The 6,452-nt window shown below is 37.7% G+C and overlaps 1 protein-coding gene across 19 annotated transcripts in view; it reads left to right on the top strand.

The window, feature by feature from the left end:
- Nucleotides 1-6,452, top strand: part of NAALADL2 (N-acetylated alpha-linked acidic dipeptidase like 2) — a 412,826-nt gene that overhangs the window by 142,600 nt on the left and 263,774 nt on the right. The gene's annotated exons all lie outside the window — the stretch shown is intronic.

Here is a 6,452-nt window from a genome sequence, read left to right as displayed (position 1 = left end):
GTAGGTGGTTTCAGTTTTGCCTCCCTTGATTTGAGTAAGACCAGCCTGTTTGCATGTGGGAAGGGAATTCTTGTGGAGCGTGCCTTCACATGCAATTTCTCATACCTTTTTGGATCCTCTTAAAAGAAATCTATACCTGCAGTTGACCTACTTAATCTATGCAATTATTCCACTTTGCTTGGGTGTATGCACATCATGTTCTTGTCTCTGTATTTTTTTTCCCCCCAGTTTTTTGGCAGTCGTTTTATTCCTTGTTAAAAATACAATTTGGTTGTTAATGGGAACTTGAGTATTTCTGCTGTTGAAATTACAGGCCAGAAGAATGGAGGCAGGAACCAGACAGTGCTTTGCAAAGTCATAGCCCATTCTGCTTTCTCAGAAATCCTACTGGATTCATTTAGGTGTTTTTAATAGCAATGAGTAAGGCAACTGGATCCCTGCTGAAAGCAAGTGAAATGTCAGGGACTGTTTGTTTTCGTTAAAAATGCACCCATTTCTCAACAGAGCTTGATGCTGCAACATCTCTTTATCTATGAATCTGCTAAGAGATTTCCAAGAGCTGATGGGTATCCTGTGCCTAATTGTCATCTTTTGTGTGATGCCAAATTTACTCATGTGTTCCTTCCTTTCTGGCTTTATTATAATATTCTTTAATGCTCCAGAGTCTGCAGCCTACATAAATTAAGTGTTTCTTAATCAAATTGCCTGTGACTGGCGTGTATGTAGAGAAGACTCAGCCCTGTAAAACCCTTTTTGCTCTGTATTCAGCAGAACGTGGTAGCCAGGTAAAATTGAGGGATGTGAGTAGTTTTCCTGGAGACACTGAGTCATTTGGTCTTCTTTCTGACTTACTCTTAACATACTGTGTTATCTGTTCCTTAATCAATATAATTAAACATCAGCAAATCTTTTTCACTTTAATCAGGCTTTAATTTAACTTAATCAGACTTAGTTTTGTTGAAATTTACTCTTCTCAGTTGTGGTGAAATGCTTACTAACACAGGAAAGAATGATACTTTACGCTTGTCTCATGTTATTAAAGCTTTACAGGTCACTGTGCTAGTAGAACAAGAAGAAATGATTACAGATAAAATAAAAATTAAATACAGAAGTTTTTAACCTAGATATAGTAAACTTTTAGCAATATTAACATATGCAGATTACTGTACAGCATGTGATACTATTTAGGGCTTTGGTTATAATACTTTTGAGATTGATGTTTTGCTTTACATTTTTCTTGTAAAAGTTGCTTTTGTAGAGTTGCTCTAATAAATTCTTCCCTGTGTTTTCCAAAGAATTGCCTTGCCCCTTGGCTATCATAGGGAAACAGCTGTGATTTAAGACATCAGCTTTACTATTAACATCAAGTGGCTGCATAGCAGCCATGAATCATCTTTATGGATGTGTTCTGACTAAATCATAGGACTCATTAGGTGTGGATGGATGGATATCTGAGAAAGTGATATAGGTAATAGGCTTTCTTCTAAGATAATGAAAAAGTTTTCACCTTCACTTTTCTTTATATTCTTGCCTTGGAAATGGTGGCTTCAATGCAAAGCTTGCAAACACACAGCTGACAGTGAGTCTATGCCTGTAAATCCATACACAGAGGACTGATTCATGTGGTTGAATGGTGATTATTCACAACTGGGACTTGTGTAGCAGAGTACTTTATCAGAGAAGAACAAATTAATTTTGGGTTCTTTTTTCAAGCTGGAAGTTCTCTGGCATCTTATGGCTAAGAAAGGATTGTCCCTGGTGTTCTCAGGGGAAGGTGGGGCTAGAATGAATTTCACAGGAATGTGAGGATACAAATCTTCCCAATTTCTGTTTTGCCAAAACAGCCATTTAAATAGCAAGCATTCCTTCTACACATGGCATCTGCGGGAGAGTATTTAATCTTTTTTTATTTATTTATTTCAAGGAAATTATTTTATTCTTCTACAGAAGAAGCAAATGTATAAGGAAATTGCCTCTTGGCCAAGTCGTATCTCTTAACCCAGAAAATACAATTCATGCCCCAAACGAACTAGGTTAATCTGCTCTTCTTGATAATGTTTTGCTATAATCAGATTTTTCATAGTTGCTCTCTAAATACTAATTTTTTTTTTTGATCAAGCCTGCAGTTTATTTGCTGCAAAGAGTGGTTATTTAACAACAAAAACCCACAAAAAAAAAAAAAAAAAATCGTGAACATTAACTGCCCTAAGACACGAACTCATTAGAAGCACACAGTCAGATTGATTGGACTGATAGTGATGGTGATGATAATAATAATTGCATTACAGCAGTGCCTTAGGATCCTAGCTATAAATGAGGTTATCATTCTTGTAGGTACAAAAATAAGATCCTCTCCAGCTCAAGAAGAAGTGAAATGAGAAGCAGTGACAGCTTGAATACAAATCTTCCCTACCTTTTTGTTTACTAAAAAATTAATTAACAAAAAAAAAAAAAAAGAAAAAAAAAAAGAAAAAAAAAAAAGGGACCTGTCTGGATCCGAGCCAGATATAGAATCATTTAACTAAACATTTAACTAAAGGCTCCTATGATCATTGAATCAAACCATGATCCCAGTCCTGCCAAGTCCACCAATATGCATAATTCTGGTTTTTAGCACCTTCAAAAGAAGCAAAACATCTGTTGAACATCTATGTAAAACACTGCCATACAGGGATATGGCATATTCTCCTCTCTGTGGTAAGCAGTTAATAAAGAAATGAAATAATGAATGATGCAGGTTCCAACTGCAGTAATGCAGGTAGTGGTGGTAATAAGCAGGGAGCACAAATGCCTGTTTGAAGGATGAATTGAGGTTTGCACCAAGCTATTGCTTTTACAGTCAAGCAGATGTCATGGGCTTGCTTTACAGGATATTATGATATATGAAACCAAAGGCTTCTGAGCAGTAAATTACTCCTGTCAATTCATCTTTGCGTATGGCACTTTGATATATCATTCACAGCTTAATTATATTGTCATAGTCAAGAGATAAAAACAAAAGTCATGCTGACTCTTGCTTAAACCTCTCTCTGAAATAATGCTCATAGGTGAAGGGGGAAGAAATCCATAAGATCTATATAAATTCCATTATAATGTATTGTGCCATCAATAACATGTTCCTTTCAACCAGCTGTACATTGTGCAGTTAGGGAGATTTTCACCAGCTATCACTCACTGCACAGGAGCACAAACAGCCAACAAACACCAGAGATCTATGGGGAAAAGCCAGAGAGTGGGAATTGTCCTTTGGAGTGGCTGGGCTGTGGGATGTGCCAAACCACACCGGAATTCGGGCACTGGAGCCGTGACAGAATCCTCTGGTGCATATTTGTGGGTCTGGCAGTGAGAGGTGTCTGATAATCCCATCTGGGCTGTCCCATTCTCTGTCACCTGTGTCCAGGTGAAACTCTTGGGTGATGGCACCCCGAGCCCTTCAGCTGCCATCCCTGGCCAAGGGACAGGAGGGGACGAAGCGTTTTTCAGATCTCGAGCTGGGCTCACTTTGTTACCAAGGAGATGTATGGGTTTTTGGGTTTGCCTGTTAACTGGCAGGTTGCACATGAAAAAACAAACTCTGTAATCAAAATAAATTGCACTATGTTGTTTAGGCATGCAGCTTCTGAGGTTTAATTGCTATCAACTACCTTGATAAAAGCAAAACCCAAAGGAGTATTTTCTGTGTTCTCCGGCTCTGTGTTACTCTTTGTATATTTTACCTTCATCTAGTAAGTTCCTCTTGTGTGAAGTTGTTGGTTGAATTGCATGTGGATTCCTAACAGACATCTACACTTCATCCAAACAATCAGTGCAGTTAAATTAGGTTGAAATTTTTCAAGGTGTTGTGTTTGGCATATTGCTCCTGCACCTTGTATTTCTGGATGATGCTGTAATGCATATACAAATTAAATATAATGTTAATGATTACTGTCAGGTGCTACCAAAAAAAAAAAAAAGTAATTTAAATTACTAGACAAGTAAATGTAAATTTAGCTAAGGGTGCTTAAACAGTTTATTGTTATATTTGCTGCCCATGTTTTATATACATTAATTCAAATGATGGGTTGAGGCATGCACCTAATTTATTTAATGACTTCCTGCTGTAGCTGTGCTTTTGCCCATGGGTGGCTTTCAGAGTGACAGCTTGGAAGGCAGAGAAAGGTTGTTTATCTTTTAACTCCAAGATGAGAAGTCAAAGGTGTGGACAGGTAGAGGTGGTGGTGATGAGGCAATTGGTGTCTGCTCGATAAAAATTGCTAATGAGGAAGGTTTTCATTGCAAGTGATCACTCTCAAGCCCTGTGGAATTTTTTCTGAGGATGCAAAGCTAGGGCTGCTCCCATGTTCATCTGCCTGGGGACGTGGCACATGCTGACAGTACAATTTAGATATACATGAGCAAGTATAATGAAGCATCAGGAAAAAGTTCAGACATAAAATCTTCTATACTTACTTTGCCACTAAAAGATTAGATTGGCTGTCATAAGTTAGTAATCTGAGCCTTCTGACTGTACCAGTTTGGTGCTTCTGCCTTTCTCTTCATTAGTTTAATGAAACTCTGCTTGCTTGCCTCACATATTAAAGAATCCATGTAATAAAACAACAGAAAAGAAAGAAAACCTTACATGGTTCCCTGCCTACCTGGATGTAAAGAAATGGGTTGGAATCTGATGTTTGCAGGTACTTGCTTTGCTAAAACAAATTCTTTCCATGTATGCAAGGTGCTTGTATAATTTATGTATAAACAGTTTTTCCCCCCAATTTTACATGTTTGGGAAAAAAACACAGAAGTTTTGATATGCTATAATTTTGTAAGAATGCTGCAAAAAAGTAGTGGAGTGCTACAAGGTGCTTGTAGAGTGCATGGCACATCTATATGTCAGAAAAAAATTTTAGGAAAGCTTCTGATTCTTCAGCTTTCAAACAATGCAATTTCAACATTCTAGGAAAATGCGGATTTTTTGTTTTCCCCTGTTGAGGCCCCAGTTTGAATGAAGTCTCCGTGACCTGATACTTAATGTGCAATTTGAGGCCCTTGCCCCAGTGGAAATCCTGCTGTTACTTAGCAGTAACCTGCTTCCCCTGAGGCACAGTGTCAATTCATGTACAGTGTGTTTAGTGATGTGTTCTGGGTGCACTAAATAAGAATTTGATTTTCCATTAAAGACTCATTGAGAACAGCTATCTTTCTGGAGAGCTTTTCACATCTGTTCTTGTCTTACTATTTTAATTGTCTAGAGCTGTATCTGTGTGCCAAGATTCCTTTTTCTTTTCTGTAATAAATTCCTTTATGATGCTGCCGAATGCTGTTGTTGATGTGGAATTGCCTGGCTTCACTTGGTGATTCTAATGCCTTTTGGGTGAGCTTTGTCCATTTGATTGAGACTTAATAAAATCAGTAAATGTCTCTTCTATAGTGTGTGGGTAATTTGCTCTTTAAAAAGGAAGAGGTGGAGTCCAATGCTGTGTAGTGATGGTTGGCATAGAAATATTGTTCCTTTAGAAAAGCATTCACTGGGCAGAAGACCAGAAGCAACAGTTTAGCTGTTATTAATCTCTGAAATATTTAGACTTCTCTATTTGGCGTGATTTCCTAATAGAGTGTTTCGCCTGAGTAACCAATGTCTTCTGAAGGAAAAAATAAACAGATTTGTTTATCTGTAGCAGCTTGTTGTGATTTTTCACTTTCTTTCTCTGTTTGTATTTATTATATTTTTGTATGTAATAATTTTTGTATGTATAAATATTGATATCTTGGAGAATAATTTTTACAAATAATCTTTTTGTAATGTAGTTGTCTGTGTCTTTTTTTTTCTTTTTTTTTCTTTTTTTTTCTTTTTTTTTTCTTTTTTTTTTCTTTTTTTTTTTTCCAGATGATATTTTGCTGCTTAGCAGAATCCTCACACTTCCTTTTTGTTGTGTAAATGAACACCACAGATACGGAATTTAAAATTTCCAGGCAGTTATGGATATGGTATTCTTAAAGCAATGCAGGGTACTTGGAACTTCCCAAGCTGATAGAATGCAGGTGTAGCCCTTGCAGGTGAAATGGAGTTAATGCTCCAGAGATGTCTGAAACGGGGGTGTGTGTTTCTCTTCAAGGTGCTCATTCCAGGAGCTGGTTCTTGGTTTTTCCCTTGTGTATCCCATAATGACAATTCTCTGCCCTGGTGAAGCACAACTCGTGTCCCACAGTGGGAGCTTTGCCCACCCTCCTTGGGGAGGAAGCTGAACACGTGGAGATCTCCTGGACACTTGGATGAGCTGTTCCCAGGAGTGAAAAGTAAAAGGCTGCATGTATTTGGATAGGAGGGGCATTATATTAGCTACAGGTGAAGGAATTTGGAGGCTAATTCAGTCTGGAAGAAGTGATCTAATATCTCTGTATTTCTCCCTTGCTACGATGACTTCTGCAGGTTTGACTAGTCCTGTGTGTGGAAATAATTTTAAATATCT

The sequence above is a fragment of the Lonchura striata genome, chromosome 9, assembly GCF_050655825.1.
Source record: "Lonchura striata isolate lonStrDom1 chromosome 9, ASM5065582v1, whole genome shotgun sequence".
NCBI classification, from domain to species: Eukaryota; Metazoa; Chordata; class Aves; order Passeriformes; family Estrildidae; genus Lonchura; species Lonchura striata.
The sequence above is the reverse complement of the archived record's forward strand: the minus strand, read 5'-3'. Positions and strand labels throughout refer to the sequence as shown.